Below are 13,022 nucleotides of genomic sequence, written 5' to 3'. Positions count from 1 at the left end.
CTCGACCGGCGCTAATGGGGAAATGGCATAAAAGGTCAGCACTCTGTTTATAGACACTGCAAGCGCATTGACTGAAGAGCCAGACATGTTTCTTCCCATCTCCATCATTGAGACATATACATACATTCATAACAGACAAGACTAATTGAGTGTGGATTGTCACCTTGCTAACCCTGTTTCATATTCAGCTGTGTGATCTCCTCTTGCTGTTAGAATCGAAGGAACAGAATGAATAGGATTACCATCCTAATTAACAAAGGTGCAACCATTATGTTATGTCTTTATCCCTCCACAAGTATACCTCGTGGTTAGTTTCGTTCCTTGCATTCATCTTGAACTAGCACACACTCATGATCACAAACCACAGCACTGGTAAATGCCACAATGTACTGAACTGAACCAAGCAAACCGAGAGGCCTTTTCTATGAAGTCACAGCCTATGATGAATGGCTTTGGTCCCTTAAATGTCTGTGTTCTAAGAGAGGTCAATAACTCATCTATGATCAGGGAGCGTGTCGGCGGCGGTGATGCAGTCTGATCAAGACAGTAGACTCAGTGTTCGCAGTGTTTCATTGCTGGGCGGTGCGGCGCACCCTCACACAGCTTCGGCAGATGTGCTCTTCTTTTCACACACTGTCATTGGGTAACAGCAGTGTCTCGGTGCCAGACTTCCATGCAGTGCTTGCTTCACATAAATCATTTTGCAATCATGCATTCTATGCAAAGGCGCTGGCGTGTTGACAAATTAAGCAATCTGGGAATGAAGGAATAGAATTCAAGGTGATGAAATTAAGAATTATAAGATAACTACAGGGCACAGGGCTGAACAGTTATTTTGGCAATAAGATACCAAATACCTGGAAGAAAGTTTTCAAACTTGGATGCACTACATTTAAGGTTTTGTTGTGCAGTTGTCTTCATTAGTTATACGTGCATTAATCAACTATTTATATTTATATATATACTGTATTTATTGTTCTGCTTATGTTGTATTATCTAAACATAAGTCGCTAGGATTTTAAGCAACACATATGTGGAATTTATAGAATGTAGACAACCAGCCCAAATCTTGCTGGTTGGTCTAGGACCAAATTTTGGGTCGAGATTGTTGAAGATGGAATGAAAGGTATGGAAGGTGAGAGGGAACAGAAGGAGAGAATAATATAATATATATATAATATAAAGATATCGAAAACACACACACACACACACACACACACACACACACACACACACACACACACACACACACACACACACACACACACCTAGCTAGACACCTTGCGCGATGGCCTTAATAGGATAGACTCCCCTATGCCCGTACACTTTAATAACCATTCTTTATGCTATAATAACACAGGACTTCCCTGCTGTAGAGGGTTTCAATTTCCCCGCCATCATATCTGGAATGTGGCAGCAGATTAAAGGCCGCGCCGCCCTGGACTAAAGGCAGACTGAGTGAGAGTGCCCTCAGCACACTACTGCTGGCTGGTAATGAGGCCATTCTCCCAGAGTGGCCAGCACTCAGGGAGAACTAATCTCCCAGTGGTGTGGAAAGTGTTCAAGCTTGGAATGCAAAAAGGAGGCAAAGAAAGCCGCCGCTGTGCATGGAAATAGCTGCAAGACCCGACTTCAGAAGAACGACGCCCCTCTCTCCCTCAGTGGCCACATTCTGGCTGCAAAAGTTGAATCTCTACACGCTTTCGTCCAATGAGAGAGTAGTGTGTACATGCCGTGGGTGTGTGAGGTGTACTGAGCGATATCTGCACTTTGGGTTTAGCACTGAAGGTAAGGTCATTATCAATTCAGATAATAGCCACAGCCTGAACACCGGCCCATCAAGGACTGAGGGGGGTGATGGAGGAGTATTGAGAAATGTATTTGGAGTTAATAGCTAGAGTAAGTACACAGATTATTCTTTTTGTTTTCTTGTATAATTGTGCAATAATGAAATGCCAACCCAAATGAACAGTGCAATTACACCTTGTGTGTAAACATGTGATGAGTCATACAGAAAGGCTTTTGCATTATGACACTTGTTTGCTTGGCAGTAGCTCATTTAGAAGGGAGAAGCTTCGGTATTAATGAATCTTTTTGAGACATGTTGTACATCACAATATGTAAACAGACACATGAACACGACAATACACTGCACACATATGCATATTTATATGCACATGCACAAATTCTACCTCACCAGTTCCCTCAATAATGCAGGACATACAAACTTTTTTCCCACCCTGGTTTCTCTCAATAGAAACATTTGCAAATGACGTCATTGCAATCAGCAATGCTCAGCAGTAATTCGACTTTGATTAGCAGGAGTCTTGAGCATTGGGATTCAGATTCAATTCAGACCACATTTGTCTTCAGTATCCATAGCCCACTGTGTTTTTTTCCCGTAAATGTTTGCTACAAAATAGCAGAATGGCAATATATACAAGTCTAAATATTTGAGACTAACTTAGCGAAAGAATGAAAAGCAAATGAAGATTAAAGAAGTATGAAGAAAAAGTTCCTGAGAGAGTTCCTGAGATATATATTATGGATCTATTTACAAAAATGTGGTAGATGATACACTTATGATTTTGGCATTTCATTAAGTAGCAATTCTCTTATTCTCTAGACTCATATTTTATGCTAAGAAAGAGCTATAAGCCCATTTGACTGTGTGAATGTGACTAAAAACAATGTAAACTGTAACACACAGTATTCCACCCACACACTTGTGATGCTATTAGAGATAACTGGCCACTTTGTCTCGTTCACTGACCTGCCTATGCTGTGTATTTTTGGAAATTCGTTAACTAAAGGTTAAAATTTACATTTGGGGAATTTGATTTTGATGGCGCATCCATCAAGGGGTGACATGCAAGATGATGGTGAATGTCTCTAGCATGCCACACAGCCTCCAATTACATGACTATATATATATTGGACCAAATTTTTGATTGAGATTGTTGAAGATGGAATGAAAGGTATGAAAGGTGAGAGAGAACAGAAGGAGAGCATAATAGAATTAAAGAGATATTGAAAACACACACACACACACACACACACACACACACACACACACACACACACACACACACACACACGTATGTATGTATGTATGTATATATTTATTTATTGTGAAACAAATATAACAAACAAAAGGCTAAATCAAATCATCTTTTCATAACTTAAAGTGAAGGTCAACTGGATCTAACATCATAAAATATCCATAACATATCAAAGATTTCTGATAATCTTGTCAGGAAGATTTCAATAAGTCTATAGTTTGAGCTCTATGAATAGCTAAAACAGCTCAAACAGAAACTCCCTCCCGCCTGGCTGCTCTTGGCACTTCTTTCAGGGAACGTATTGTGTTGTATTTCTGAAACCGGCCGCAGGGAGAATGTATTATCTCTGGGAGACCACACCTCTTTTGATGTCACAATAATGTACATACACACACACATATCTATATCTATATCTATATCTATATATATATATATTAGAGCTGTCAAGCGATTAAAATATTTAATCGTGATTAATCGCATTAATGTCATAGTTAACTCACGATTAATCGTGATTAATCGCAAATTATTTTTCTATGCTAAATATCCCTTGATTTTTTTGTCCCATAATTCTTCTCATTTTAATTCTCTTATCAACATGGTGAAGTGCATCGGCTTGCCTTGTGCAAATGATTTTTTATTGATAACAACATTGGCATATACTGATCAAAACAGGACGATACAAAAAAAGAGCCTATAGTGCAATTAAACGACTGCTTTGAACAAATGTCATTTGAACATAGCAGTCAGGCTACTGCTTCTTTGTTTTGAGCCAAAGATTATTTTTTTAAATAAAAGAATTGCGTTAATCGCGCGATAATTTTTTTAACGCCGTTAAAATTGGTTTGCGTTAACGCCGTTAATAACGCGTTTAACTGACAGCTCTAATATATATATATATATAAATGAATGTTTACACACATTCAAACATTCACACATTCATGAACATTTCACTGCGGACCAGCACCAGTAAGTGGCCGCTGCACAGCTATATGTAATTACCTGTTAAAACTGTGTCTAGCGTTTGTTGATATATGCCCCAAATACTCATTGACCCATTGGACAATGAAAGTTTTTATCAACGATTAACATCGCTCGAAAACTGACACCCACTAGATTTTGCATTAATCTTAATTTTGGTGCATGCAAAGCGTGAAGCTCTACTGATCACTGGCTTGGAAAGTTCCAGAAAGGCTGCGACTGAAAGTGACTGAAAACCAAAGCGACAGAAACTAAATCTTTCCTTCCGCTGTCCTGCCCACATTGTTCTGGTCTGAACTTGCATCTTGATGAGAAAATCTGGTCTGGCAGCAGAAGCACCCCCTGTGATTTCCTTGTGAACAAGATAATTAGGAGTTTAAAGAGTGTGAGGTTGAAAGAAGTCTAGACGGTAGAGAGAAATGTTGCTAAAGGAGATGGAGGGTGGGGGGGACAGACAACGATCTAGCAATGGCAGCTAGCAATGATGAGATGTAGCTGTCTGAAGTCCACAGCTTTCCAGCATGTTTACTAAATGGAAGATCTGGAGTCATCATGTACACTCTTAACCCTATGCTGGTGCAATATAGTGTAAAACAGACAAGTCCTCCAATTGAATTAAGAGGGAGAACTTATTAGCTCACCATTAACACAAACCTTAAGAGATGGTTTGAAGTACACCAAACTTGCAATCATGAGTTCTCAACAAACCTCATCTCTTGCATTGACTTGATATACTTTGCTATAGGGATGGGCATGAGGAATCTATTACTCGAGTACTCCTCGTTACAAATGAACTCGGTTGGTGGACAGGCAAATTCGAGTTTGCATATACACACACAAACAAAGTTTTCTGAAGCAAATGTATACATTTTCTGTCGGCGCCACTAACGCATGCCGTGGGCACAAAGCAAATGAAATGTATCCATTTCTGTGTGGCGCGTTCCGTGCCGTGTGCACAACGCCAGAATTCAAAAAGTTAAGAGATGGCGGTTAAAGCAAAGCGCAGAATTGAAATACTTTAAAGAAATAGGAGATCATAAGGTGAAATGTAAAATATGCCAATCGAGCTACCAGAAAGTACTATACGGCAACATATGCTCCTGAAACACAACGGTGAGTTCGGGAAAGCAGACCCGCAGCAACCAAGTGTGTCGGCTATTTTCACCGCCGCAAGACGCAGCTTTAATCCCGGCCGTGTAGAGAAGATCACAACGCTGAGTATTTCCATAGTCCATTTGCTGCCGTTTTATTTGCAGCTTTAAATTATATGCAATGGTTAGGCTACTTGTTTCGTTTTTTTTTTAAACTGTTACAGGCCTTGGTTCGACGTGATTTAAATTGTGAGACGCATATTTATTTTTGTAAGGAAAAAGTGTTTTGAACATTTGCAAAAATAAATAATGAATACTCTGATAACTCTGACTGTTTTGATGGAGAATAAGCATTACATGTTTGGTTGGTAATATTGCCGTTCATCATCAGGCCTATTCCTGCTGCAGATGCGTTGCATTCTAAAAATAGATTAGATTAAACGAGTACTCGATTGATCCTCGAGGAATTCCTTCGATCACTCGAGTTTGGAATTTACTACTCGTGCCCATCCCTACTTTGCTACTTTTGTAATGCATTTATGTATCGTATTGTATTGTATTTTATTGTATTTCATTGTATTGTATTGTCTTGTATTGCATCGAATGGTAATGTTTTATATTGTGTTTTTATTAAATAACCATCACAGGAATACTGATGAACATTTGCTCATTAGCTAACTCCGGCACATTGAAACATTGATAAAATAAATGTGGATTCATGTGCACTGTCCCAGATAAAAAAAAGAAATAAAAAAAAGTGTAATTGGCAGTGGGCTAGGAATGGGCTTTCGTAACTCGGACAATTGTGTTGACATATATCTGAAAACCATTGCACATAGCAAAGACTAGTGTGTGTACTAGAGTGTGTGTTCAAATACTAGTATGTACCCAAGACTATATGCTGTGGTACACAAAGCCAATAACAAAAAACAACCAATGCAAATTGTTACCTGTGTATTTGCGATGGTGTTCGAATGGAAAACCAATTGTCAAAATCTTGCACCAAGTTCTGGGTTTTGTCTTTGTAATATACAGAATCACCATGCAAAATCCAGAAGCTAACTGCTGAATCATGCAATATTTCTCTAACTTGCTTTTAAACAATTCATCTGAAGATTAAATAGCAAATTGAACACCTTTTATGTTTTTAACAGATACAACTTGCTACAAAACATCAGTGTGCTCTATCTGCTGTGACCTCCCCACTGAAGCATGGTGGCGTGTTGACCTAAAAGGCCTTTAATTATCCTTACAGTGGCAGGTCGTTCACTCCTCGAACATCACTCCAGAAATCCACTAACATTTTTCTAGAAAACAGTGACCCAGGTCGAAGAGGTTTGGCTCTACTACTGCAGCCCTGTTCCTGGTCAATGGAACTGCTTCGTGTGACTCGTTTAAATCTGTGGCTAGGATGTTTCGTCATGCTCATCAAGTTTGAGAAGATTTAAGCATGTTTTTATCCTTGACAAATATTCTAGTCTCGATTTTTTTTTTAATGGAGTAAATAGCTGCTGTAAAAAAGTGACATAGTGCAAGTTTAAGATAACAACAATTCACACAGATCCATCTCGCACCAACACAGACACATACTCCTTCACACTTGCTCAGAGCACATAGCAGATTATGCAAATCTGTCCCCCTCAAAATGTGCAGAAGTATGGAATACAGCTTGGCCCACGGAGGGCTCTGCTGTCAAGATATAGCCAGGGTTCAGTCAGAGGACGCGGGAACATCGTGAAATGTTTCAGACCTATAGGCTTCCCAATTAGCATGTGGAGTTTACTCATTTCAAATTGTTCACTGCTGTCCATCACTTGTTTTGGTTCACCATTGGGGCAACAGAGAACATTGAATGTTTGCTATTTTTTGTCTTAGTCAAGCAGAGGTGGAAGGAGTTCAGATGTACGATTTAAAAAGCATTCATTGTGTCAAAGTATAGAAGAATGTGGTCTGAAATAAAGATAATTAAAAGTTGCCCGCTTAAGTACAGTTATCTATTGCTGTCAAGTGCATTGCTGAAACTCTGCCTCCAACCAAAAAGTGTCTCTACTGTGCTAAAGCAGATCAGTTGGACAGCCGAAATGCAACCGCACTTAGAGGGGCAAATGGCAAGCCTGACATCCTAGATGAGGCGGCTCCATCCAGATCAGCAGACGGTTCTCCCATGTTTGGTGCATCCCAGCAGCTCACGTCTATGTTGGATATCATGGCGTCAGCTTCTCAACCACATGAGAGAGGATTGGATGCCATGACTGCAGCCCTCCAGCAACAGTCAGAAAGGGTTTATCAATGAAGTATGCACGCTGTCAGTCGTCCAGAGGCCTTCTGCTCTTCCTCAACCCTGACTCAGCCGCATCTGAGTCCTTCCCCTTCAATGGGGGGTTATCGTGGTTACCTGTGCATCCTGGGTTCTCATCGGGTTCGAAGTAAAACTCAATTTCTTGCTGAGTGGTACCGGGATGGCCAGGAGAGGCGCTCGTACTTTTATAACAATGTGTTCATTGGTTTTCGGTTTGCAGCTCAAAAAGATAAATCGTACACAAGTTCCCAACTCAGCACACAGCAAAGTGTTACAGCATGCGTTCCCTCACACCACCCCAACCCTGTCAAGAAACAACACCCAGCACCTACAGAAAAATTAAAAATCATCCAATGAATATATAGGCATTTTTTTATATAAAATAAAATAAAGAATTAATAAATAAGTATCGCAGATCCATTCACAAGCCCCAACGCATTACGACTTAAAAGAAATTAAAAGGATTCCAGACATCTTCGAAAAGGTTGTTAGATAGATAAAACAAGATGGGTTATCTTCTCCATTGACATGCTGGAAGCCATTTCTTAAAGTTACATTCAGATTGGTGATGAGTGGTGTGGTTGATGGCTGGTACAGGCAAGCCGCGCCTGGCCTGAGTCGGGTTGATTCGACTCGACTATACAACCGTCTGTGGCTAGCAACCCCAGACCCAGCCCGCAGCAGCCCAGGCCCGACCGCAACTCTGCCAGCCAGCACAGCATCCCGAGGCCCCACGGGCTGGGATGGGGATGTTGCCTCGTCGCCCTGCTGGAGGTTGGCCTTACCGAGGGCTAGTCTGGGCCCTGACAGGACCTACAGGCCCAGCTGTCGAGGCACCACCCTGCAGGCCCAGACTCCTCTGTCAGCCAATGCGGCAGCTCTTGATCTGTGGTCTACACAGGGGAGAGGGGGGGAGTTGGCAGGTCAAACTGGAGAGGTGCGAGGACCATGGGGTTTGGGAGCTTTTGCTTCATTGTTTGGGTTATGGTTCCCCTGTTTGGACTGGGGGGGGGAAGGGGAGGGAGGGTGGTCGTAGGCGGAGGGATTCGCCTTTCCCTCGTTTTGGTGTTGGGCTCGTGTGGAGTGTGTGTGGTTGAGAGCCGGTTGAGGCGGCCTCAGCGGGCGAGAGTCAGACTCAGTGGACTCAGGGGCTGGGAGGGGGTGCACACCTGTGTGGCATTTGGTAATCAGAGCACGCAGGCTTCCCCAGCCGTCCCCACGCACACACAGGGGAGAGCGCTGACATGCCAGTACGCAACACCTGCTCTGCCTGTTCCTTCAAACGCCGCAATAAACCGCCTTCGACACCGACTAAGGCCCAATCCCATTTCTACCCCTTACCCCTTCCCCTTCCCCCTCCCCCTTGTTTTGAAGGGGTAAGGGGAAGGGGTAAGGGGTAGAAATGGGATTGGGCCTAACTGTGTCCCGGTGTCGGAGGCGGCCAGTGGAGCCAGCTGGTTGGCGTTTAGCAGGGTCAACTGCCACATAGTGATTCATGCATATTTTTTCCAGTTCACAACAACTGCAGTGCTCATATTTACTTCAATTAAAACACACCTCACACAACTCGATCAACGATATTTCATTCATCCTTACCAATCAATATGTGTAGAGAGATTAATACCTGACGAATCCAAACAGATTGTATTTATTCATTCTGTGCATATTAATGTTCTAAGACAAATTTCAGTAACCACTTGAGTAATGTTGTCTTTTTACATCCAATCTGTTTTTGTCTTTGCTTAATGCAAACTATGTACCTCTCAACGTTTGTATTTATTCAGAGGTGAATCCAAAAATGCATTATAGTGAAAAGCCTTTGGGCCTCTCTGATACTATGCAGTAAAATGGCTCTGGGACCCTACAGGCACCACGAGGTCCAGGGAGACCGGAGGTAAACAGCAGACCTGGAAAAGCTAAACCCATTGTTGCCGTGAAATGACCCATATCGGAATAATAGCAGTTTAAGTATGCATGAGTTCCACATTAATGTGGCTGAAGAGAAACAATGAATTACCACAGTATGTGATTATTATTCATATGTTTGACAAATAGGATAGGGGGAACTGATGATATGCATCCACCCGGGAGATTCAGGTGGTGGAGAGAGAAATGGAACGAGTGAGAGAAGAATTAATTTGTGTGTAGGCATATTTACCGAATTACGTTTTCCTGGTGGTAGAAATGCAAGGCTATAGTTGCTGTTTACCCATACCTTAAAAGAAAAAATGCCAAATCCTCTTTTTAATAATCATGTATCACCGAAAAAAACATTCTAATGTTCTCCATATCCACGGCTTCTGTGATTTCTAATGTTTTCTGTCTTGACACACGAAAGACGAGAGAGCTTAATTAGGCATAATGTGAATTTCTTTTGAGCTGTTGATGACTAAAATTTGCTTTGGGGATACTGTGCTCCCCAAAAATGATGAAGCAACGTCTTTCATCTATGACTTGATCCTATTAACTGAAGTTTAAACACCATGCTTCACCATCCTATCAAATACATTTTGGCTTATTATTTCATTTATCGACGTACAATAAAGTTGCTCAAATCTTGCAGCTATTAAAAGAACCATATTTTATTAAAAAGATTAAACAATTATATTGGCTGAGCAAATGCCTGGGAGGCCTTGCTTCACTGAGAAAATATCAATAGTCCACTGAAATGGTATTCTTTGCCACATCATCCCACATCAAGATTTTTAATTGCGAAAAAAAGTTTGGGTTTCAGATACCAAATTATTGTAAACTTATTCAACTAAACTTATTGTCCTGAAACTCAAGTTTGTCAGCTTTGAGTTGTTTTGATTTTCAGTTACTTAGCCTTGGCATAACCTTAGAGAACTGAATGACGACTTTTCAGGAGTAACCTCAAAGGCATGGAAATATACCCAGACAACGTATCCACGCCTTCAGAGAAACAAAGCCTTCGACACATTGTCACATAAAAGTTTAAATTATGTAAAGAGTCTGGAGGTAGGGGATGAGTGACCTTTTACCTGACATAAACACATCTCTCTTACTTATCCATACTATATATGGTGTGTCTCTGTGACTAGGTGTTACAAATATAAATGGAGACACAAGAAAAAGTTACCAAAAATATGTATTCTAATACCTTTAAATGTGTGCGTTCTCACACACCCATTTAAAGGTATTAATACATGCACATTCACACACCTCACTCAGCAGTGGTATAGCCAAGGTGTTCCCCTCATTAAATCACAACACTGTTGTAAAGCATCACTCAAAGGTCTCCCCATTTGACCAATGACGTTTCAGCGTCAGATGTAGTGAGATGTAGTGAGAAATCCCTGGCCATTCCTTTTCTCTACAAAAGCCAATTCCGATTACGTTGATACAAAATCATTTTGTATAACATTATGGGCTGGCTAATTGGCTGCAGAATCATGTAGCTTAGCACAATGATATTTGGCATGCGTTGTGCCCAACATTGAAAAAAACAAACACAGGCTATTCAGAGAGATGTATAACTCATATCATCATAAGTGATTATCACCATTTCGTACGCTTTCAGACCACGAAATATGTCTGCAACAGAACAAACTTATTTTTGCTACATACAAAACACAAAGCACGACGATAATGTGGTGAAGCCAAGCCAACTTTCGAGGAGACAGCTGCTCTAGTCAATGACGGCCCAAGAGCATCCCGGCGAGATGCAGGCCACAATAAGTGCTGCTCCTCACACATTAAAGCTGCAGTTTGTTTTGCATAATGGGCAAAAGGCTTGCACGCAATATCCACCAATCTTGCCATTCCTTGCTTTCCGAAGCCACACGGTAATGCTGTAGCCAGCTATAAGGTCACCGAGGTCCGGACTTTTGCCAGAGATACAATTTTAATTAGAAACTTAATACAGCTGTATACAAAATCAGCGCTTGAGAACTTCTCAGAGATCAGGAAATGCTTCATTCAGTTGAGACGTGTTACTTTGAGTCCGCCGTGTGTGACATCTGTTGTGCGTGCGCAAGCCGAGCACAACCCCCCCCCCCCCCCAAACAAAAATGAACCCCCGCAACTGATTGTAACTAGGGTTGGCATCATTTTCTTTCAATTCTTCAAATTCACACTGACCTCTCATACAGGTACAGTTGTATTTCACCTTTCAAACTTTAACAATTTAACATTCTTTGTCTTTATCTTTTTTTTCCTCCCGCTCTTCAACATGCCCTTTAGCTTGTTATATGAGAAAGAACAGTCTTAAAGGTTCCAGTAACATATAGAGCACTGTTAGACAAAGATTAATCAACTACCCTCTCTTTGTCCAAGGCCAAGACCTCCACTGATCCATGCCATGTTCTCAAATATCATTGCTGAGAATCATGGCAGAGTTCTAAAATATTAGGAATGGGGCCAAAAAATACCTGGTTGTCATGTTCTGGAAGTAGTTCCGATATCTTTGTTCACCACATGCTCTTGTGTGTGAAAAATGACTCAATCTTAGACCCCTGATGAAAAAACTTCATCCCATTTGTCACGAAAACAAATTCCATCCTAGTAGTTTCAAGTACACAAAAAAATAAGCCAATATTCCCTTAAGCGTTTAGATATGTGAGTCAGCCATGTAAGTCTGACAGTACTTAAAACGGCTCTTAAACATGCTGGAGGTAATGTTTGGGGACAAAACAAACTAATGCTTGACTTATTGCTCAGTATGCACACTCCCACACTCCCTCCCACATTATTTCACCAGGTGTTCCTTCCCCCCGTCCAACAACACCCCCAGTTAAAATCACCCTTTCACCACCCTTACTAAGAATAGCTTGGGTGACCGACTTCCCATCCTTCCTTGGTTTTCCAGAACCTCTCCTTAGGCCAGCCGAATGTAATGCTGCATTGCCTCTCCACTTATCCCACTCTCTAGGCTTTTGTACAGCGACGGATGCAGCCATGTACTTTTCTGGCCATAGGTACATATCTGCTGAATCAGGAGTCCTCTGGGCAGAAAGGAATCCTTCTTCAATTAGACAGGCTCCCTCACTGCAAAGCAATTAGTTATCAGGGACAAATATAGATGAGACATTGAGGGATCTTCTGTCTTTATTTCAGCTGTATGGGCAATTTCTCAATAATCAGCGAACTGAAAAGCTTTTTATGTTTTAATCAGAATATTGGCAGATGGTGGAACACAATGGTTGAATAAATGCAATGGATAGGCTAATATATTTGTTGTGTCTGACACAGAGTGTCGTCGTGTCGTAGTGTAGCAAATTACACAAATAGTATTGGGGACAGTACCAGGACTGACAAATGTCTGTTTCTGGTCTAAATGCATTGGAAGTATGGCAACACCCCTTGGTTAAACTCAACTCACAAACCATGTCTTTGTTCCTTGACAATATTTTTAAGGTATGTCCCTGGTGTGTAATTTGCATTCTTCCAGGGCAACATCTCCATAATGTGGACCCCCCGCCCGTGTTATGGACACAGAGAGAGTAAGCAAGCGTATAAAAGAGGTTTCTCCATAGCGCTTTCAGAGGTGCAGAGGGAGGATCTGAAGGCCTACGGTGTCAGAGAGCGTGTCCAACGGACTGGAAACAAGGCTTTATATTCAGAAATTTATGA

The sequence above is a fragment of the Gadus macrocephalus genome, chromosome 20 (genome assembly GCF_031168955.1).
Source record: "Gadus macrocephalus chromosome 20, ASM3116895v1".
Classification (NCBI taxonomy): Eukaryota; Metazoa; Chordata; class Actinopteri; order Gadiformes; family Gadidae; genus Gadus; species Gadus macrocephalus.
This window is presented reverse-complemented; position numbering follows the sequence as displayed.